Source organism: Parasteatoda tepidariorum, chromosome 7 (assembly GCF_982258835.1).
Source record: "Parasteatoda tepidariorum strain Cologne lab strain chromosome 7, Ptep-v5.0, whole genome shotgun sequence".
NCBI classification, from domain to species: Eukaryota; Metazoa; Arthropoda; class Arachnida; order Araneae; family Theridiidae; genus Parasteatoda; species Parasteatoda tepidariorum.
In genome coordinates, this window is record NC_141761.1 from 1,755,182 (window position 1) to 1,780,386 (window position 25,205).

At 28.7% G+C, this 25,205-nt stretch overlaps 1 long non-coding RNA gene across 2 annotated transcripts; it reads right to left on the reverse strand.

Annotated features, from left to right (window-relative positions):
- Positions 1–12,898: 12,898 nt before the first annotated feature.
- On the reverse strand, positions 12,899–24,302 carry LOC122272267 (uncharacterized). 2 transcript variants are annotated; one of them, XR_015435032.1, is made up of 4 exons: positions 23,718–24,302; positions 22,327–22,419; positions 19,528–19,665; positions 12,899–18,639 (listed from the first exon to the last, which is right to left on the reverse strand). It is a non-coding gene; the product is annotated as an uncharacterized LOC122272267 (long non-coding RNA). The 2 variants fall into 2 exon arrangements; XR_015435031.1 differs by having other exon boundaries at positions 12,899–18,646.
- Positions 24,303–25,205: the final 903 nt, after the last annotated feature.

A 25,205-nucleotide genomic window follows, 5' to 3' on the forward strand; every position in this document is an offset into this window, starting at 1 on the left:
TGACAGACTCGTTTAACAATGGTGTTGACGAAGCGCAACTCATAAATGATGTTTGGTATTTAAACAATGCGGTTTGTTACTTTGAAAAAAAGAAAATTCTATAATAGAGCAACCATTCTTTTTCCTTTATGGTAAACTAGAGACAGCTTTTGAAATGGGAAAGAATCACGTTATTTACGCTAAAATATTGAAAATGACGTAAAAAATAATGTAAAATAAAATGAATACGAAAAATTAACCCTCTACCGGTATCGAAACTCGGACGCGCACGCTGCGTCCACGAATATTTAGCCCAAAGAACATTCTTATGGTTATTTAACGGAACTTATTTTGGCCCGTTGTGGGTCCCCTAATTAGTCTGTAAAAATTTTCTTTGGTAAAATTGTTTACTATATTGAGTTCTAATTTCTGGCCGAGTTTGAAAATTATAAGTTTATAGTAAAGAGAGTTACGAGGTGAGTCTTGAGTCGAGTTATTCATTTTTTAGCTAATATTCGGTCTTTCCCCAAGAAAAATACTAATTTTCATATATAGAACACTTTATTCAAGTTAAAATATTGAAAAAGATGTAAAAAAATAATATAAAATAAATAAATAAAATTACTCTTGACCGGTATGAAACCTCAGACATCCCAAAATTATTACTGTTAATTTATTTTGCGTCAAACAGATAATTTTGCTTTAAGAAAACTATAAAAACTAAAAAGAAGAACAATATTTTTTCAAAGCTTAAATGCACATTTGTTTTCATAATTCTTATTGGAAGTTAGATCAATATACAGGGTGTCTCAGTTAAGCGTTTCAGAATTCCTAAGAGTGGTAGAGTGCATCCTGACGACTCGAAATCATATAGCAATGCGGGGTCGGAAATGCTTTCCTGAAGCGGTAATGTACACAGAAGCACCATAAAGAAAAGAGACCGCAAGTGAAAAATCGTTTAAATAATTATTTGAAATAAGCATAAGGTACATGGGTCAAAGTAAAGGTTCGAAGTTTCTGCCATCGGCTACAATGCACACCTCACATCTCCGGCTCATGGACATCCGAACATTCAGCAATACTCCAAGCATATCTCGAATTTCTCCGGCAGCTACTGCAATTCTTACAACTAGCTCCTCAGCATTGTCAACAGGAGTGCCATAAGCCAGCGTTTTCATGTGACCCCAGAGCCCATTGTGCAGCTCTAGTGCGACGTAAATTAACAACAACAACAATCATGTGACCCCAGAAATAAAAAGCAAGACATGATAGGTCGGGTGACCGAAGAGGCCAACACTCTGGAAAGCTCAGAACTTTCGTTCAACGCCATTTACCGCCTCTGGAAAGCATTTCCGACCCCGCATTGCTATATGATTTCGAGTCATCAGGATGCACTCTACCCCTCTTAGGAATTTTGAAATGTTTAACTGAGACACCCTGTATATTGTTTTCTCTTTTGTGTTCTAACTACTTTAAGATCTAAATGTTGTAATTTCAACTAGGATCTTTTAATTATTTTTATTTAAAAATATTATTTTATCATATATTTTTTTTATATGTAATAAAAAGATATTTGGTTCCTTTAAAAAAAGAAAAACAGTCTCTACATAATGCAAAAGTTAGCGATTTCAGTTTTAGTTAATTTGTCGATATATTTTAACTATATCCTCCTGATTATATCCTCCTGATTATTAAACTCCTGATTATTTGAGGAGTTCAGTGGCACACTAAGTGTGAATTAGAAAATTCGTGTATAATCCACAAAGCACTTAAAAATGACACACATCATCATTTTTTTTTTAAAACATAAATGATACATTTTTAAAGGTTCACTGGTTGTAGGCAGAAAATATACAAAAATTTTTAGAAAATGAAATTAAGTGTCACTTATATATTTTCTTAGCGATGTTATCTATTTTCGTTAAAATAGTAAATAACTTTCCAATAAAATATCATTCAAAATATTTTTTATGTTATTTGAATAAATTAATCATTTATAAAAAAAAAGTTTATGATCTTTGTGTGTTTTTAAAGCATTAAAGCATTTAAGGAAACAGTAATTACATTTTCTAATGCAAAGGCAATTTAAAACTGTAACTATATTTTCGTTTTAAAAGTTTTTTCATTGCTAGTCATTGGTTTGCTTTTTTTATTAAAGTATTAAAAAAATTATTAAAGCATTTTTTATTAAAAACATTTAACAAAAAATTATAAGAAAAATTTTATTAAAAATATTTTTATAAAATAATTTTAATAAAAAATCATATAAAAAACCCTATAATTTTTTTTATTAAAAATATTTTTATTCAAAAACAAATAATTAAGTAATTATTGATACATAACATTTAAAAAATTGATTAATCAAACAAGAATTGTAATCGTCTTGTCCAAATCTGTTTATAACTTTTTCAATGAATTCTGAGTCATATTTGATTCTTTTCTTATGCACACTGAGCATGCTCAAACTCTCTCGTGAGACATTGTAGACCGATTCCATGTTTTGATGCGTCGCATTGTACTAAAAGTGCGTTCAATAGTGCACGTAGTAGCTTCAGTGATGAAATTCGGTGAGAGCAGATTTTAATACATAGTATATATATATATATCAACACAAAGCTTGCACAAACACGCTAGTATACGAAACTACTTAAGTAGCTATCAGTAGCTATGCCAGCGCTATCAATACTATTTCTCGTGGCAAAATTTGCAAATACAAGAGTTTCGCTCTTTTTTCGCACCAAGCTTTCTTCAAGTTATTTTGTATTTGTATTAAAGCCTAGCTAGTAATTTAATTGTTTTGTTTTTAGTTGCAGATATCCAATATCAATATTTTCAAAGTATTAAGAAAATTATTTTTCTAACCGAAGTTAAAAATTTAAGATCATCGATTATTATTTTTGTTTTTCTTTAAGTTATTCCATTTTACTACTACATTAATAATATGGTTTTGCTTTTCAAACAGGAAAGTTTTGAAAGCAATTCTACTTAAAATTATAATTAATTGAACTTTAGCATTTCTTAAATTTAAGCAAACAAGTTCATTTATATTTTCTTAAGTTTCATGAAAATTTACTTGTGATACGATTAAATTTGTACAATACTATTTGCATCTAATAAAACAGACAGACATTAAAAGTTAAATTACTAATTGTTTTATTTACATTTATGATTATTTGTTTTATTACATTATTTAGTTCAAAAGAAATGTGGAATATAGTTATAATAATTTTAGAAAAGGTTTTGTAAAATCAATTTTCTTAAAATTAAATGTTCTAATTCCTTTTAATTACTTTGATTTTACAGTGCTAAAGACATCAATAGCTAATGCATAAAACGATTATTACTGATTCGCATAATTTTAATATTAGATCATATTAAACTTTCAAGTTCTATTATTGAATTTTATGTCATTTTAAGAAAATTTTTATTATTAGAAAAGTTTTAAAAAATCATCAATTTCAGCAAAATAAAATTTAAAATTTTTATTTAGTATACAATACACCATACAATACAACATTTAATTGTGTTATTATACAATGTTAAAATATAATTTTTCACAGAACAATAATATATTAAAGTATGCAGAAAAATAAGAAATATACTATTTTTGAAATATGAATTATATGATAAATGCAAGTGCTTTTATTTTAATACACAAAATTTAAATATTTATTGTAATTATTTTAATGTTTTTTGCATTTATTTAAATGCACAAATATTAAATAAATAAAAATTCTGCATACTTTTGCACTAAATATCAATTATGTTTAAACTATAATACTACATTTTCTACGTTACCAAATTAATATAAACTTCGTGTTTCAACTTGAGACTCACGCAAAAGTGAAAGAAGAAAAAAAGTTAATTAATAATATAAAGATTTATTAAAAGAAAAAATAAAAAATAAAAATTGTGAATGTATTTGCGTAAAATAATATTGCTAATTACTTCGCTTTTTTTTCTTTTTTTTTTTTTTTTTTTTTTTTTTTTTGCGTGAAATAGAATACAACTAAATAAACTGTTCTCATATTGATGCTGTTTTTCACCACATTTTTTAGTGTTAAAAAGTAGATAAAAATCCCCAATTTTATCCTTAACACATACTGTTTCCCTTCACGTGTTTTCCTTTTGCAAGAGGACAATATTATTTTCTTATACTATTTTGACTGCTCGACCCCACCCTTTTTTTACATTTTGACAGTTCGGGAGAAAGAACTGTTGCATCGAATGTTGGTGGAACCTTTTTAGTGTTCAGTGCCTCATTTAAAAATTTACTTTGTACAAACTAACTTAGTTTAAGTCCCATATCCAGCAAAGTGACTTAATCAAAAGAGTGACTAGTTATTAAAATTACTCAGATAATACTATGTATGATGACCACATATCTGCAGTTCGAAAGTTTCTACTCAAATTAAATGATATATGTAGAAAAAACTGTTAGAATTCAAAATGTAATATTTATATTTTAGTTTGACGGGAAAAAATAATTTTTTTGTTGTTAATTAAAATTAATTTTGAGTTCTATTAGAAACTATAGTTATATAGAACTAAATGTAGAAAAATATAAAAAAAGAATATTTAAAGGATAATTGTAAGTTACTAACGATATACGTGTTTTGTTAATAGATGTCGCCACCATAGAAATATTTTGAACTGTCGTTTTCTTGGTTTTTCGTTTCTAAAGTATAATATTGGATAAAATTTTATCAAAAAAAAAAAAAAAAGAAAAAAAAAAAGAAAGAATAATTAGGAGTATTTTTCATTTTTTGTCTTTAAAAAAAATAAATGGTTTTTGACTAGAATATTCCTAGGCTTTTTTATAACACAGTTTCTTGGCCTCACTTTTATTTCCTCGTAATGTGATATTTTTTAACATAAAAAAATATGCTTTTTGCTTGTGGTCAATTAAAAAGTAATTGTGGTTTTTAGCCAAAATAATTAAAGATTTCCCCCACCCACCAGAAACAAAGTTTCAAGGATTCAATTTTTACTTCTTATAGTTTGAAATGTCATATTTCACAATAAAAAAAATCAAAGGTCTTTATTTTTTCGTTTTAGTTTTGTTAAAAAATAGTTTTTAACCGAAATGATTCAGAATTTTTTTATTGTCCAAAAACAAAATTTATTGACTTTAATTTTCTTTTCAAATATTGTTATTTTTCAATCTAGAAAAACGTAAGAGTTTTTTTTCTTTTTTTTTTAAAAAAAAATAAAAGTAAAAAGTGATATTCTGTCAAAATATTTTAAGTTTTTCTCTAGGCAAATAAGTAAAATTTAGAGACTTTTTCTCATGGAGCTCTTTCTTCATAAAGTTAAACATCATATTTTTTTTTTCATGTAAAGCACTCAAGGTGTATTTTATTCTCTGGTCATGAAAAAAAGTGGTCTAAGGCCAAAACACTTCAAGGCACGAAATCAATAATATTTTCCAGCAATTGTATTGCAAACTTTTATACGAGGATAGGGTGATGCGAAATTATAGAAATGGGCGGCTGTAGACTTCCACGGGTGAATCATATATACGCTTTGGTAAATGTCCGAAATATATATACGTACTAGGTCCAGATGAGTGCCACTGCCTGGTACACATTTGCCCGGTATGTCCTACATCAATATTTTTGTTAAGGTTCACTGTCACTGCCCGGTATACCCTACATCAATGATTTTTTTTAAGGTTCAGTGTAACTGCCCGATATACATTTGCCCGGTATGTCCTACATCATCAATACTTTTTTAACGTTCAATATCACTGTCCGGTATGCATTTTCCCGGTATGCACTATATCAATGTTTTTTTAAGGTTCAGTTTGAATGTCTGATATACATTTGCCCGGTATGCCTTATATCAATGTTTCTTAAAGTTCAATGCCCCTGTCCGGTAAACATTTGCCCGGTATACCCTACACCAATGTTTTTTTTTTTAAGTTTCAATGTCACTGTCTGGTATACACTTGTCCAGTATGCCATTACATCAATGTTTTTTTATGGTTACTGCCCGATATACATCTGCCCGGTATGTCCTACATCAATGTTTTTTTAAGGTTCAATGTCATTGTCCGGTATACATTTGCCCGGTATGCCCTACAACAATATTTTTTTAAGGTTCAGTGACACTGTCCGGTATACATTTGCCCGGTACACCCTACTTAAATGTTTTTTAAGGTCCACTGTCACTGTCTGGTATACATTTGACCGGTATACCCTACATCAATGTTTTTTTAAGGTCACTGCCCGATATACATTTGTCCGGTATGTTCTGCATCAATGTTTTTTAAGGTCACTGCCCGGTAAACATTTGCCCGGTATACCCTACATCAATGTTTTTTTAAGGTTCAATGTCACTGGTATACATTTGCCCAGTATACCCTGCATCAGTGTTTTGTTTAAGGTTCAGTGTCACTGACCGATATACATTTACCCGGTATGTCCTGCATCAATGTTTTTTAATGTCACTGCCCGGTATGCCAAAAATCAATTTTTCTTAAGGTCACTGCCCGGTATGCATTTATCCAGTACACCGAACATATCGAATTAATATAACAATATCAACATCAAATCGGATATAACAAGGACATTCACCAAAGCTACTCTTTGATTGTTGACATTCTCTAGATTTTGGTCATTCATATACATAAAGAAAGACATTGTTTCTTAGGCTGCGTAAGAACTAAACTATTGCAGTTTTTTTTTTTTTTGTTCTTCACCATAATTTAATAGACTGAATTGAAATTACCGGAGAAAGCGTTACACATAATCCAACAACACCGTTTTCTGCAAGGATTCGCATTCTAATTGCCTCCGCCGCATAATAATTGTTGCGGAATTCTGAGGGGAATATTTTTCTCCTAAGAAATCATTCTCGCCTCCATTCCATTTTCCAAAGGACACGCGTTTTCGAGCTCTATTGCATTCCTTGCATTCTTCTCCCTTTTCACCCGGATTCAAGTCAAGCGACTTGCGTCGTTCATGACGTCATATACATTTTCTGAAATTTCCTTCCCCCCTTTTCTTTCAGCAATATTTACTGAAATTACTTTTTTGAGCAGTTCTTCTCTTTTTAAATCTGCACACTTTTAAGAATCATTTATCCGAATGTTGAGATTTGAAACTCAGATGAGGTTTTTTCCTTCGCGATTGAACCAACTTCATAACCAGAATTTTGGTTTCTGGTAAAGGATGAACCTAATTCACCCCAACCAATTATGGGGGACAACACATTTGATAACTTTAAGTACATATGTGTTTTTGTTTATTTGATTTAAATTCAGATGAGGTTTTTTTCTTTCGTGATATTTAACCAGCTTCATAACCAAATTTTTTTGTTTCAGGGAAAGGAAAACTATCGATGCTCAAAAACCCACTATCAGTACTCTAACTATTTTTATCGGTACTTGAACCCAATATCATTTGATCAGTTTTAGAAATCCTTTTCATAAATACCTACGATGATTTTATGGGTACACTCGTACCAACTATCATTTGGTCAAATTTCGAATCTTTTTATCGGTACTCGAACCCACTTACCTTTATTCAAACCTTCAATCATTGATCAGTACTCACAATATTTTGAAAGATACTTGAACGAACTATCCTTTATATAGTTCTCAAACCCACTCTCATTTAATCGGTGCATGAACCCACTACATTTGACCAATTACCTTCCTTTTGTTTCAAACTTAAACCCATTCTCTTATTATCGGTTCTCAAACCAGTTATTTTATCAGTACTTAAACCGACTTTTCATTTTTTTTAATCTAAACTCGAACTCACTATCATCTGATCATCTTTAGAAGCCATGTATTTGTTGATCAGTACTTGATTTTTGTTGTTGTTGTTGTTAATTTACGTCGCACTAGAGCTGCACAATGGGCTATTGGCGACGGTCTGGGAAACATCCCGGAGGATGATCCGAAGACATGCCATCACAATTTTGATCCTCCGGGAGGGGATGGCACCCCTGCTTCGGTAGCCCGACGACCTGCGCGCGAAGTCTAGCACTTTACGGTAGCACAGTTTAACGAGGACCAATACCGCACACCCTCGGTCCCTACGCAGACTGATCCAAGTGGTCACCCACCCGCACACTGACCGCAGCCAGTGGTGCTTGACTTCTGTGATCTGCTGGGTCTTAACGATCAGTCCACTGCGGGACGATCAGTACTTGAACCACCAATGTTTTTAAAGGTATATTCGATCCAACTATCATTTGGTCAGTATTAGAAATCAGTATTTTTTAACGGTACTCAAACCGGCTACATTTTGATCAGTATAAGTATAATTTAAATTTATCTAAATTATGATTGTTAAAAATTTTGAAAAAATTTAAGTATAATTTGCATTTAATTTTATAAGCTGACAATTTCAAAGTATATTTAAAAATGTTCTTGGTAAAAAAAAAAGTATATTCACATATAAAATCTGCGTTATCGTTATAAATTTATAAACAGAAAAAAGAAATGTTTTATTGAAATGATAAAATCAATAATTTATATCAGTATGAAAAGCTGATTCATTTGAGAACTGAAAACTTCAGGATTGTTGGTTCTTTTTAACTTTAAATGTAAATTTTGAAACTTTTAAAATATATTTTTGAAAATTTTAAATTTTTAAATATCGGAGAAAATTTTACTATACTCTGATAAGATCAGGTCGTATTAGGGGTCTGTACAGACATTATGTGAAAGGTCCTTTTTTTTCAAAATTGTGAAAAAATTACTCGTAATTTGTGAATATAAAATAAACGTTAAATCACATTATTTTAACCAGGATCCTGCTTTTATGAATTTGTGCGAATAGGGTCCGGTTATTGCAAAAAACTTTTCAAAGAGTTTTTAAATTGTAAATAGATACAGGATTATACTGTTTCTGTTTAGTTAATTGCTGTTTATTTTCAAAAATAAACGGAAATTGCTGCTTCTAAATTAGAGATGTAACATACAAATATTTGATATTTAGCCTATACTGCTGAACGCAGAATATTCATTTCGGACGAATAATGGAAGAATCGTCTGCCCGAGGACAAAACTTAATTCATTTACATCAATCTTTCTTGCTTTCCTTACTGGTTTCTTTGATTAACAAATTAATAATAAAGATAAACAAATTTGTGAAGGGTCCGATTAAAAGAAAAATCATTTTGTGAAGGGTTCGTTTTTAAGTTAAAATATTTTGTGAAGGGTCCGTTTTTATGAAAAGATATTTTGGTCCGTTAACGGACTCAAATTTCTTCTAAACAGACCCCTGTGTATGCACATAATTTTGAAATACTTATCAAAAACAACCATTTACATAAAAGGAGGGATATTATTAATATATAAAGGTTTTATGGATTACGGCTAATATGGAGGGAGATCTCATGGACTGACGAGTTTTATAATAATACCCTATCATCTTTTTCGGTGTGCATCCCAGATTTATTTAGGATGGCGTCTGCTGAACTTGAACACTTCAGACTCTTTCATAATAAAATATTTTATTTATTAGCTAAGTTCGAAATGAACGACTGTAATATATTCCGATGCGCATCTCAAATATATATTTAGGATTGCTGATCTTGAAATACATACACTTTCAAAATATTTTTTGTAAGTTAAATTTGAAAGGAATAAATATTAATTTTGAAATTTATAGAGTTATATTTTAAAGATTGTATTCTAAAGTTATACCAGCGCTTAAATTTCCAAAAAAGTTTAGCAAAGTTTTTTCTTTAGCAGAAAATTTAACATGAAGCCAATATTTTAAGTCTACTATTGTAGCGAATGATATTTTGGTAGAGGAAGAAATCTGAAATCCTTACGTCAAATTTCAATAATTTTTTTTTTATACGAATTACAAATGTCAACTATTCTATTTTGTTAAGGTTTGTAAAAAATTTTATTATACAAGGGACTGTTTAAAGAAATATCGTACTTAATTTAATATTGGTTGAATAGGGTGAGTTTCATTTTCCTTTCTCTAACATAATTAAAAACCTTTAATACCTCAATACTTTTGTAATAAGATAATTTCTCTGATATTAAAAAAAAAAGCATACTTTGTAAATCGCGGAAAAGGAAAAAAGAGCACCTCCTTACCGTTTGTATAAACATAATATCCGACTTGATTCATGCCATTGTACCTCAATTCGAAAAGAATCTATAATTACTCAATCGTAGTTATCTCTAAAAAAAATGAGTCCTTGTACAGTGTTTACTTTAAAGTTTTAAAGGAATTTTTAATGCTTTATATATATATTTAATTTGAAATACAATTACATGATATACTAGTATTGTTATACAAAAGGAATTTATTAACTATCGTCTGTCAGGGACTTGATTGTTTTGATAAGTATAAAATATTAAAACAATTCAATCAATTAGATATCAATTGAATTTTCTATAAAATAGAATGTAGTCATAAAAAGTATACTTTGTATTTTATTGAAATCACAGTGCAATAAATATAATTATTGAAGTTTTAAACAATTTTAGAATTTCTCTTAAGATAAAGTTGGGAAAACTTAATTATTTTATCTGAATCTTGAAAAATCTTGCAAAAATATGTTTTACTTTCTAGAAGAGTTTTAGAAAAAATTTGCTCAATTATAAAAATTTGTTTCAAAAATTTGTTTCATTCAATTTTGTTTCAAAAACTAATGAAAGAATGCGAGTTAAAGATAAAAGATTGCTATGATTTTAACGTAAAAAGGTATTTCTCACTTCCTTTGTTCAACAAATAACTTAGACAATTTTTTTTAGTAAGTGACAATTGGATATCAAAACGTGCCGAAAAGAAACGAATCTTTTAGAACAAAATGAAAAAAAAAAAAAAGAAAAAGTGGGGTCTAGTCAACATTTCAGAACTTAAATGGTTATGTAATTGTTAGAAAGAAGAAATAATTTGTTTGGAAAAGTTGCAGAACAAATATGACTTTAAAGAGGAAAGATCATCTATACTCGTAACATTGAGCATGAAAACTACTAAATCAGATGCAATTCCTAGATTAGCACGCGAGCTTTCCTAATTTATTTTCTTCACAGCTATTTACGGGTTTTCAACCGATCCCGTTCCCTCAGTGATTTGTCCAAGAAGCGGTAGTTGGTATAAATTCTAAAGAAACACAAGTCCAATTTTATTTCCATCATAATCATTGGGAGCTTTAATTAATACTATTTTATACGAAGTTCTAATTGCTGCCTGGAACTCTCAATACTTTTATTAGTTTATATTCAAAATATTTTCGATAGCGCTGTTTAACTATTTCCTTTAATTGAGTTGTTTTGAACAACTTCATTACCAAATTTCGAGATCTAAAGAATATTACATCAAGTTAAAATCATTAGCAAACGGTATTTAAATTTGGTTTAAACTTGTGTATTAAAGTCTTTTTTAAAAAGCAGTTTTATTAAGGAAATTTCCTAAATTAATCAGTTTCATAAACTATTAATTTTATATGTATTCGACTTTTGAAAGTAATAAAGTATTCCTTAGTTATTTTTTAACAACAAGTAAATGCCATTGACTAATAAAACAAATGCGGCATGCAAACGATTCTTTATTGAACTTTTCGAAGGACTTCGCTTACTTTATTGAACTTTTCGAAGGACTTCGCTTATTTAAATTCACGATAGACATCAGTAATTAACACCTATTGAAGGTTCTAAAAAATTCATACGATTTCATGTATTAAATTTACTGCGATTATAACCGAAGATAAATCTCATTAAATATTAAGCAGATTTACAGATTTTCAAAAACCCACAATTTTTTAATTTTTCTTAGAGATTAAGCGTATTTCAGCAGGTTAAACAAATTTAATAAACCCGTTCTTAAAACACTAAGATTAATAGAATATGTTATTAAGAATATATCATTTACTTCATAACTATTTAATATTATGCATTCAACATAACAATTCAAAAAAAGTATTTGCATTTTATCTAAAAATTAGAATACGAGAGCTGGTGACACACACACTTTGTATTAGAATCAAGAAATATGAGTATTACATATAATATTCAAAATAAAATAGTAAAATCTACCGGAAAATTTAAAATTCAATGTTTATATAAGTTAAAAGAAATCAGATACTATAAAACGAAATCGCAAGAAATTTCCATTCAATATTTTTAGTACTATTTTCATATTCTTTAAAAATTTAAAATATTGTCTATAAATTTAATAAGATTTAACGTTCAAACAATACTATAAATCTATAAAGGTAGAAATCATTAAAAGTTATGCTTTAAAACTATCCGCTGAGGTTGCTTGATTTAATTCAGCATAAATTTAACTATTCTTCAATTCCGAAAATTATGCTTAATTTGAAGTTGAACTACAAAAAAAAGCATGCTGCATTTTAAGAAAAATGGCCTTTGGAAGTATGACCCACAATTCTAAATTTAGTTTCGCAAAATTTCAAAAATTAATTTTCTAGTCTTAACGAGTCAAATTTTCAAAAACCAGAAAAGTTAAATCGAAAGTGAAAAATCTAACATATGTTGCTTGTATTTATAACTGTTAAAATTTTCAAGTAGTTGTAGTTTAAAATTCCAAATTTTTCTCAATAGCTTAAAAAGTAATAAAAGTCAAAAATAGTGAAAAAAATTTTCATTCAATAGTTAAAGATTCAATAGTTTAAAATTTTCTAAGTTTATTAGCATTTTACAAAAGGAAAGTTTCCAACATCTGTTGCTTGCATTTATAACGTTTAAAATAAATATTTATCGAAAAATAGATTTTGCTGTCAAAAAAAAATATCGTTGAATTACCACATTTGAATTAAATAAAATTGCAACGTAAAAAACACAGTACATTTAAAGTGATTAACTTTTCTACAATATAATGGACGGAATCTAAATGACTGACAATCTAAGAACGTTTTGTACTCTGATGTTCGACTCTTATAACCTAACAAATTTGTTAATAAAAAGACCAAAAAATAAACTAAACACAAGTTTTATTTCTGTTCAAGACAAAGAACACACTTTTACAAATAGCATTTCTTAAGACTCCAACAATAGTTCATTCATTACAAAATTATTCAATGCAAAATACTAAAAAAATTCGCCACTAAATTTGTTTAAGGAAAAATTTTAAACAAATATTATTATTACTATTTTGTTACTCTTCAGCTGGGGATTTATTAATAGATAATTGTATTAGCAAAGGGAGATAGTGTTAATTTAGCGATTATATCCAAAATTATTGTAATAAAAATTTATAAATTATTTTTTAAATATAAACATTTGAATGCAATATATTTAAGTAACGCAAATTAATATTTTTATGAAAGTAATTCTTCGGTTATTTTAAAAAATTTAAGATTTTAGCAATAAAGTTTAAAATTTTATTTCACAGATCTGAATTTTTTCATAATCTCATTTTATGAAAGCCAAAATAGAATGAATCATTTTGGAAAATGGGTTTCTTCATTGGATTCAAATTGTCATTTTGAAAATCGGTCAACTTCAATTTTAAGCTTAAGCTACAATAAAAATTTAAAAGTTTTGTATCAATTTTAAACAAAAATAAGTATTTATTTATAAAAATGTGAAATTAACAGGGTACATTGTTAGTCTAATTTTTAAACTAGTTTTCCTATTACCATTAAAAAGTGTTTTTAAATGTAGAAAACTATTACCGAACAAATAAAACTGCATTGCCTTACAAAACAAAATCATATTTATAATTAAAATGTATCAGTAAATTGAGAAATCCAGGGAACAAAACTTAAGCTTTAAGACGAAGAGCTGACTAATAAATTTAGAAATTTTTTATTTCGACAAATCATTTCATGTATCTTAGAGAATTTTAAAAATATTTATACTTCTTCAGCGATCTTTGATTTACTACTAAATAAACTAGAAGTATAAGCCAGTATTCATTTAAAAAAAAAAGAATTTATACTAAGAGCATTTTTAGTGGAGAATTGTGTACACAAAAGGGTTTTAAACTAATAAATATTCAAGGCACGTAACAATCCACTTACACCAATATAACATAGACACAAAACATTAAAGTTTAAATTTCATACACCATTGTAATGTAAAGAAATATGATACATTTGTTATTAACTACATACTGTTTCAGTACTCAATTAAAATAAAATTTCAAAACAGTTTCAGTCATGCTAATCTAGCTGATACAAGATATTTAAGTAAAACATTTTAGCTTTAGGAAAGCGCAATTTCGTTAATTTCAACACTAAAATTAAGTTTGAAGTGAATAAGAATTTAAAATTGCTGATCAATTTACTTCGCAGCACTATATTTGCCTCTTTGTTTGAAGGTAAATTTTCCATACATTAAAAACATTTCAATTAAATTTAGGCGTATAAAGATTCGTATATAATGTACAGTAGGGAACCGATTATCCGGAACGATCGGGACCATCGATATTCCGGATAACTGATTTTTCCGGTTTTCTGAATCGCTACAAAAAGCCGTTTTTTTTATAGTTAAACCCAAATGAAAAAAAAATTGGAAATAATCTTAAAAAGAAGAAAAAACGATGAAGTAATACACTAATGATTATTTCCAAAATGATGGTAAGGTAAACATCTTTCAAAAAAGGACGAAAAGTCCTAAAATCTTATGAGGAAAAAAAATTTAAAAAAAAAAAAAAAATGACGGGAAAACTAATCGAATTTCGTTCCGGTTTTTTGGTTTTCCGGTTTTCTGATTTCCGGATAACGGGTTCTGTACTGTATTTATTAAAATTTAAAAATTCCCTTTTGTTTATTCAAAAATGTTTTACCTCTTAAAATTGAAACTTTAGAAAATCTATTCAATGCAAATACTGTCAAATTAATCGAACTTCGGATAAGTTTTACCTTAAGGCATGCTAGAATTATTAACTGTTTTATTATTAATTGTTTAATAATAACTAATTTTTATTAACTGTTTTAGCACATAACATTAATAACAGTCGGATTCAAAACTTATCTGCACAGTCATAATTGTTTTAAAAAATGGCAATTATAAAAGTTCAATTAAGTAGTTTATATATTTAAAGGTTTAGACCTTCATTTTAAGATTTTTTTATAAAACTTTCTTATTTAAATTTATTGCATGCCTAAGGTTTTACAATTAAATTTAGACTACATTTTTAACTCTAATTTTAAGAGCATTCGTCACATTAATCCACATAACGCTTCGATCGCTTTTTTGACGAGTTCTTTAAACGATTACATACTGTCGTAATCTAAAGTTCTACGAGTGGTCTAGTTCTACTAAGCAATTTTAAAGTGCCGGGGATTTTCAGGGCACGAACTTGCAATGTAAAATTGCAGTCCAGGACCTTACTACCCAGCCCTTTAAAATTCGATGAACGCTCTAGTTCAAAAGTTACTTTTAACAGCATCTAGGCTATTCGGCTGTAAGTGCTAGAGTTCTTCGGAGACTTCAGGTCACGAACATGCAATCTAGCATCGCAGTCCAGGACCCCCAGAACTCCAAAAGGCACCCCGGCCCTTACTGCAGGGACACTGTTACTGCAGCAGGGTACACAAGGGAATCGAAAAGCTTCGAAACTGCTGAACGAGTGTAGGGCTCGAAGAGTGAGCAGAACGGCCGTCTACCGATACCAATTCGAACTCTACGCTTGTCGAGCTGTCTCGGAATTTTTCGTTTCACACAAGTTTACCTGGGTTGTAAAACTATGTCCCTATATCGAGTTTCCGATAGATCGCAGATTTATGGGGGGTAAACATTTAAATTACTCTAACAGAGCTAAAGTTCTCAAAGAAAGTATAATTACTAAACATTTATCTTAGTACATCGGGCTGATCGTTCTCCTGCTTCGAAGGACAGGGTAAAGTTTATCTATATATATAAAAAAAGACTCAATTGCTTAAAGATAAAAATTAAAAATCTTTAAACTGTCTCTGCCAAAGTTAATGTTTAAAAGTTATTTTAAAGTAAAATAAACCTTTATTTTTCCTGCAACGCTACTTAAAACTTACTCTTAATTTTCAATTATCTTATTATGTACTTTAGAGTCGTACCGTTTAAAAAATAGCAACTGTCTGGGAATTATAGCTATAAAACACTTCAGGCATACAGATTTCCACTTAATATGCTTTAATATGTTTAAGAATTTAATTTGCTGAACTAATAATTTCTGAAGATTTCTATATGTTCACGATATTTTACTTTAAGAAATTTCAACCGGAGTAGGCAAACCTTCTTATAAAATTAAAAGGCTTGAACTGGAAATTGTACAAGCTTTTAATGATTATGATCGAATTCTACTTATGTTTTGAATTAAAAATATTTCGCATAACCACTGGGTTTTTATTTTTGTTACAAATAGTTTTGTGTAGCACAAAAGCTCTTATGCTTATGTGCGGGACTCCAAACGCAAGGCGATACGTAAATTCAGCAATGCTTTAATTTTAAATTTTAATTTCAGACAAATATAAAACATTGAAATGCAAGACAAGACATTGAAACATCTCTTCATATTTATTTTCTATTTAAATAAATTTTTCAAACATAAGTTTCTTCTACACATAATATTTGATAACTTTAACGTCAAAAACAAAACTAGAAGAAAATATTGTAGGACTAGAATTATATGCCAAATTTGTTTTCTCGGTGAAATGGATTTAAACTTACGGTTTGAATGAAGTTTGTTATAAGTAATCTCAAATGAAATAAGCGCAGTTTTTAAAATATTTCAAGTTTGAGAATTTCGACTAAAAGATCTTTTTTACAGCCGTTCGAAAATTAGTTTTTACTTTGAAGTGACCTTTGAAACAAAATTTTTATAAAACTTTAGTAATTAAAAGTGTGATTTATATTAAACATAAAATTTCCTGTTAAATTACCAATTTTTAAGGCAGTTACTATTCAGTCCAATCCTAATTATAATTTTACTCAAAAGTACACAGTTGTACACTATTCTTATTCTACTACTGAAGCAGCGAGTTAGTGTTTTTATTAATGTTAAGATATGTTACGTGATTATTGAACAGTTAGTCATTATTTTGCTACTTCAGCAGCGAATAAGGATCATTAAAAGTCATAAATTTGTCATAGACTAAATACAATTTATCTTTATTTTACCATGGGTAATTTGACTAGACTGAATAGCGTATTACCTTTACAAAATTAGCTACTTGCTAAAATAATTTTTTTATTTTAGTTTAAAATAACAGAGACAAGAACGCATTTTGTTGGAAATTTGTCTTATTAAATTTCATTTTCAACTGCAATTACACCACAATACTATAAAATCCTTGGATTTAAGCTAAATCAAAGACTAATTGCTTAGAAGTACTTATTTTAGAATTTTTTTTATATTAACTCATCCTAATGTAAGTATGTAGACTATTAAAAATGCTTAATTTTATAGTTAAATTTAAAAGTAAAAATTGTATTTAGGATTTTACATTCACATAGCCTACCTCAGATCTGCACTAGGCGAGAAATTAACTTAAGTGGAAAAAATTATAGTTAAATCCATTTCTTTTTAATGACAAAAAATATAGTTCAATTTGAGAGTAAACAAATTTTATTTTTACCAATGCCCTTTTATAGTTCTATAAATTTTGTATCTAACGATGTGGTTTTAAGTTCAGTTTCTGATATACACAAAATCAGATACTTCTGAATTAAGTAGGACTTTAAAGGTATTCTTAGTCTGTTTTGTGCATCGAGAAAAATAGTAAAAATTTCCAACCAAAAATACTTAATAATTAAATAAAGTTTCGAGAAATTTTCTAATTGAATTTTTTTAGAATCGCACCCTTTTTATCCTAAATTTGAATGGCTTTTTAAAACACGCTAATAAAGAGCTACATTCGATGCAGTTAGTTTGAAAGCACTGAATTTTTTAAAAAAAATACTTTTTCATAATAAAAATGCTAGTTGCTTCTAATTATTGGATCAATCTAAATTTAGATAAGTTTGGCAAAATTAACGCTTAGGTAGGAATTTCCAAAGACTAAGTGATAGCCCGATGTTTCCAATCATACGAGCCTAAATGATAACTTTAAATAGAGAGTAAAATATCTAAGAGTTAAAATCTTACAATTTTCTTGATGACTACATAAAACGTTCCAGAACATCTTACTTAGAATTGAAATTTTGGCTAAGGAAAGAATTTTTCACTAGTTTCGATATTCGGTGGTGAGGAAATCAACGTATCTGGAGATTTTATCTACATGACCGATATTTTTGTTAAAATAATTTTTGCATCTAACAGTATTTGCTTTAACCAATATTTATTTGAATGTTGTACATATTAAAGAGTTGGCCGTGAAGGTTTAAAGAATAAATAGAAAATTAAAATTCATAAAAATCTGCTCTTTGGCATTCATAATATAGGAATATTACAGCCAAAATTTAAAGTAAATGTTTTTAATTACATCCTAATGTTTTAAAAACATTCTCTAGACTATTCATTAAAAAAAAGGAAAGTAACAAAAGATCTTAAATATCTGTATCAGTCTAGTACAATGTATAGGCAATTAATGTGAAGTGTACAAACTAAAACAATTCCACAATATAAAGAGTTCTTGACCTGTATAGAGTCCTTATTCAACTCGTTACGTCTGCTACTCATTTTCATGTAGTAAACCATTTTGTGCAGATTCTAGAAGATTTTTCTCTTTGCATGAGAGACTCAGTTTCACGAAGTAAAGCATAGGTGAATATTCCAATAGAAGTGGCAAATTCTAAAAACTAAACAAATTGTCAATTTCATAATTTGAGATAAACACAAATAGAAATTTCTTTTAAAAATTACTTAAATATTAGCTGAACAACAGTTTAAACCTGACGTGTACTCTTTTACGAAATGAATCTTAAAAATAAAACTTGAGGCTTCTTAAACAGTCACTAAAATTGATGAGACTTAAATTTATGTCATTGTAAGAAAGAAAAATTAAACTCACACGAAATGCAATTAAAGTTCAATAATTACTATTTACTCAGAACTCTGCAAGGAACTACTTAGAAAAAAAAATATTTACAGTTAATAAAAGTTTAACAGTTTAAGTTTGAGACCTAACTAGATTAATATATAGTATTTGAATCTGGGGTATCATGATTTTATTTATACAATGGTACTTAAATAAAATATGGCTAAAGACAGAAGTATATATAACTTTCTTTAAAAAAAAGTTTTAAAGTTCTCTTTGTTATTTACTGAAAGCTAACTTCGACTTTTAAATTTAGATCAGTGTCTCAAATTTAATAAGAACTGTTAAAAGTAATTTTATTTTAAGATTTGTCTTAACACTGTCGCTGTTTAATTTATCAAAGTAATTAAAAAACTACGTAGTTTTATTACATAATTTCAAATATATATATTTTAGAATTTTAATATACAAAAATCTTTTATTCAAGTTTTTTTAAATATAAAATTAGATAAAAAGCTTGCCCGAAATTGTAAGAATGATAAAAGCAAAACTTTGAAATTCCTTCGTTCAATGATTTATTTTATGAAAAAAACACTTTAAATATTCAATTTGCTTAAAAATTCACAGCCAGAAATAGAGTTGAGCCTCAAGAACTTTACTAAACAAATATTTCACAGAATATATTACAGATAACATACACACCTTGATGCGATGTCCTTAAAGTCAGAATTCATTCCTGGTTGAGTCTGTTAATCAAGAAACGGTTGATAGTCCCTTTCATCCTGTGAGATTCTCCGTTCAGCTATAGTCTGGTTTCGAATGATAGGTTAAAAAGCTCTTCTGAAAAAGATTAGAAAAGACTCAATAGCTTAAGATTGAAATTTAAAAATCTCTAAACTATCTCCGCCGAAATAAGTGTTTAAAAGTAATATTAAAGCAAAAAATTTAATCCTTTTTTTCTCCTTAGAACTTGAACTCCTAATTTTGTAAATCAAACTATGAATTATTGTATTATGTACTTTAGAGTCTGACCTCTCACAAAATAGCACTGCTGACCTATTATAACTAAAAAACACTTCAGGTAAACATTTTAAAACTACTTTAGAGGAAACCTGTGTAAGAATTTAATTTCCTGAAGTAATAAAATATCATGTAAATTTTCAGAAATTACTTCAAGCCTTTTGATTTTATAAGAAGGTTCGCCTACTCTAGTTAAAATTTGTTAAACTGGAAATTGTATAAACTTTTAATGTTTATGATCAAATTTCATTTAATTTTTTGAATTAAAAATATTCTGCATATGCGCTGGGTCTTTCCTTTAGTTACAAATAGCTTTGTATAGCTCGAAGGCTTGTATTATGAGATGTGCTGGGCTACAAACGCAAGACGATACGTTAATTGAGCAACTTTTGCATTACTGAAGTTTGAAAATGTTTCAAGCAAATACAAGACATTGAAATACAAGAGATTGAAAACATCTTTTTATATTTACTTTCTATTTAAAGTAATTTTTCAAATATAAAAAATAATTCTTCTACATATAAAATTTCATTAGCTTAATTTTCTACTAGTTTCGTTTTTAACATTAAAGTAGGGCTAGAACGAAATGCCAATCTGATTCTCTGTAAAATGGAATTTAGGCTTACGGTTTGAATGAAGTTTGCTGTAAGTGCTCTCAAATGTAATAAACGCAATTTGTAAGTTATTTTCAGTTTACGACAATTGCAACTAAAAGATCCTTTTCATAGTCATTTGTAAATTAGTTTTTACTTTGAAGAACTCACTGTGACTTTTGTAACAAAATTACTACAAAGATTTCGTAATTCAAATTTTTTTTTAATAAATTTGCCCGGTTAATTTACTAACTTTTCAACAGTTTCTATTGAGCCCAATCCCAATTTTACTTTTATTCAAAAAAGGAGTTTACTCTTATACTTATTCTACCACTGAAGCAGCGAATTAGTGTTATGGTTAATGTTAAGGTGTGTTACGTGATTACTGAATAGTTAGTCATTATTTTGTTTGAACTGAACTGTTAGTCATTATTATACTCCAGCAGCGAATAAGTATCATTAAAACTCATAAATTTGTCATAGACTTAAAATTTATCTTCAATTTACGTTAAGTACTTTGACTAGACTCAATAGCGCATTACCTTGACAAAATTAGCACCTGCTAAAATAATTTTTTTATTTTAGTTTAAAATTACGTTGAAAATTCCCGAGCCAAGTGTGCATTTTGTTGACAATTTGTTTTATTAAATTTTACTTTCAACTGCAATTACACCACAATACTATAAATTCATTGGATTTAATTTCAAAACACGAAGAACCCTTAAGTGCTTATATTAGAATTGCTTTTATTAACTTATTTTATTGCAAGTATATAGACTATTAAAAATGTTTAATTATCTAATTAAGTTTGAAGCAAAAATCGTATTTAGGTTTCTACATTCTTATAGTCTCCATCACTTCTGCGCTAGGAGGGGCTTAATTTAGCTGTAAACCTTTTTTTCTTTACAAAGTCCATTTATTTTTCATAACTAAAAATAAAGTTTAACATGAAAGTAAACAAATTGTATTTTTTATCAATACCCTATAACTGTTTAATTAGAGATTTTCTACAAATTTCGTATCAAACGATGTGATTTTAAGAGCTTAGTTTGAAATACTCAAAATCAGATACTTGCGAATTATTAAATACAATTCTCAAGAGAGATTTTAAACAGTTTTATTTCAGATTTTATTCTTGGAAAATTGCTTGAAACGAAAAGTCAGATTACAATCTTAAATTTCGTTAGTTATTAAATAACATTCACTACATTAAGAAAATCTGTTTTCCGTTCAATTTTGTTTATCAGTAAAGAAAATTATCTTACACAACTATGAACACACACAACTATGAATTATATCTTACACAATTTCAGATATTTCTTAACTACACTGAATTTTGTATACGTTTTGCAAAAACGCAATACAAAAAGTTGATAAAAATGGAACCAGGCAAAAATTTAGATATTAGTTTTCAGAATATCTCCCTTATCTTAAAGTTGAATCTCTTTAAAAACACGTTAATGAAGAATTACAACGAATGTGTTTAGCTTGAAAGAACTAAATTTTAAACACTTTCTTACAATAAGAATACTAGTTGCTTCTAACTATTGAGTCAATCTATATTTAGATAAGTTGGGCAAAATTAACAATTAGGTAAGAATTTCCAAAGACTAAGTGATCGCCCAATGTTTCCAATCAGACTAATCTGAATGATAACTTGAAATAGACAGTAAAATATCTAAAAGTTAAAATCTTACAATTTTCTAGATGACTGCATAAAACGTTCAACATCTTACTTAGAGTTAAAATTTCGAGTACGGAGAGACTTAAAAAAAGGAAAGTAACATCAAAGATCTGAAATATCTGGATCAGTCTAATACAATGTGTAGGCAATTAATGTGAAGTGTACAAACTAAAACAATTCTACAAAATATAAAGAGTTCTTGACCTGTATAGAGCCCTGCTTCAACTTGTTGCACCAGAGGCTCAGTTTCTTGCAAAAAACCATAGGTGAAGGTTCCAGTAGAAGTGATGTATAAATCTGAAAGAAAACAAATTGCCAATTTCAGGATTTGTGTTAAAACAGAAAGAAATCTCACTGAAAAATTAAATTTTACCTGAATAACAGTTTAAACCTGACGCAGACTAGTTACGAAATAAATCGTGAAAATGCTTCTAAGTGCTAATAGCTTCTTAAACATCTTAACTAAAATTGATGGGACTTAAAAATTTTTCTAAGACCTTTTAAAAAAATTTCTAACTGACACGAAATGCAATTCAAGTTCAATAATTAATACACTCCGAGGTGTTACTTAAAAAATCCAATATTTACAATCAATAAAAGCTTAACAGTTCAAATTTGAGACGTAACTAGATTTAATATATAGTATACATAATAATACTTTAAAGACTTTAAAATTACTAACACAAACTCGAAATTCAGACAACATAGTCAAACCGAATTTAAAAAGAACTCGTTTTACCAGATTTTTGTTAACTTTCTTTATAACAACTTTAGAAGTCTAGTTTCCGAAAATAACAGAAAAAACAAAGAGCAACTTCTTAATGTAGATAGCTGTCTTAAATTTAATAAAAACTATCAAAAATAATTTTATTTATCTAAATAAATTCAAAAACTACGTAGTTACATAATTTCTAATATATATTTTATAATTGAAACACACGAAATCTTTTACTAAAGTATTTTTTGGATAGGAAATTAGATAAAAAGCTCTTGGCAGATAAAATTTAAGAATGATAACAAAATTTTAAAAATCCTTCGTTAAATGATTTATTTCATGAAAAACATACTGTAAATAATCAATTTGCAGAGTAATAAGAGTAATGAAATTTACTAGAAATTTACAGCCAGAAATAGATTTTGCGCCTAAAGAATTTTACTAAAAATTAGTTTACGGAATATAATACAAATAACAAATACATCTTGATGCGATGTCCTTACAGTCAGAATTCATTTCTGGTTACGCCTGTTAATCAAGAAAAGGTTGATAGTTCCTTCCAAATTCTCCGTTCAACAATAGTCTGGCTGCTAGTTCCTTCCAAGTGAGACATTTGGAACTAGCATTAAGCCTTAGTACTAAATAATCTAACCAAAAATTTAATAGAATAAAATCAAAATGGCAAATTTCATACATTCATAAATTAATTTATCGAAATCCTAGTTCACGAAATTTAAGAAATTGAGTAAAACTTGTTTCATTTGAAATTAAATTTATTTAAAGTTACGAAGCAGTAGAGACTCTTGGAACAACTTTTTATTTAAAAATCAAAATTAAAAATTATTAAAAATTGCTGAAACATAAAGAAAAGTAAACTTACCTGTAAACATTGAACAAACAGAAGAAGTGTCCTACAAATTTGAGTCAGTGGCGTATTTAATGCGTGGATCGACCACGAGCGAGTGTTGTCCTTTTTATAAGAGAGGGCGGACTCTTGGGATCGCATCCGTCTGTTTTTGTCACAAAATCAATTTTTTTTTTCTTTTGCAGCCTCCATGACAGCAAAAGGATTTTTTCTAATCACTGATGGGTCCCGCAGTGGACTGATCGTTAAGACAAGATTCCCAGCAGATCACCGAAGTCAAACATCACCAGCTAAGCTACGGTCAGTGTGCGGGTGGGTGACCACCTGGAGCAGTCTGTCTGAGCAAGGTCCGAGGGCTCATTCGTTGTAATGGAACTGAGTGTCTGAGACCTTACGGCCCTTTTCCCCATTCATCCTGAAATTAGACTAAGAGATATACATGACAAAAATAAAGTTTTGGGATCAAAATGGAGTTAGTGAGATAAGAAAAAAAATGGCACTTTGCCATTATTAGGTAATAACAAAATTACAAGTAATAAAAACGTACATGAAAAAAGGTAAAATTAAAGTAAAAGGGGAAAATAAACACTAAGGAATATTTACAGTTTGGGAATACATACAAAAAGGGGGCGAGTTAAAGAAAGCAAAGTCCGGGGGTGTGCGGTATTGATTCTCATTAAACTTTATCGTAAAATGCTGGACTTCGGACGTAGTTCGTCGGGCTACCAATACAGGGGAACAATCCCCTCTGCAGAAGATCAAAATTGTGATTGCATGTCTTCGGATCATCTGCCGGGATGTTTCCCAGACTGTCTAGTGTGACGTAAACAAAATACACACTTACCTACTTATCTCTGATGGTATTTTTATCTAATAAGTACCTTACGAAATGTGATGTTCTCCGAAGGTGTTGGTACTGGCACACTTTATGTGTTGCTTGCGGCACTGCTCATTGAAAACAAGGCTATAAATCACTTTTTTTTTTATCCTTTATTTGCTGAATTTTCTTTGTTCAGCTATTTTCACGATAATTCTATAATTTCAGCTCATCTCTCTCAAGATACAGAGGATAAAAGCGAGAAGTATATACATCCTCTTCAACTGAATCGCTCGACCGAGCGGGCTCTGTCGCGTAGAGATAGCGGGTTCAAGTCCCATCGTTTAACCTGCTGTCTTTCTGATATCCTGATGCTTACTATCTGTTCTTAAATCTGAGAAATGTCTTATAAGCCACTTCTGTTATGAGCAATATAGTAGTAATAGTTTGTCATTTTTGATCGTATCAAATAATCAAAATACTTACGGGTATACGAGGCATACCCGTACGGGTATACGTATGCTGAATCGTATTCAAAATACGATTCAACATACACTCATTTATGAGTCATTTATTAAGAAAAATATGTGAACTGTTTGCAATTTCAAATTAATATTGAAATGTACAGGTTTAAAATTTTCTACAGTGAAAAGTTTTCGGAACTTCAGTATTCAAAAAAGTATACA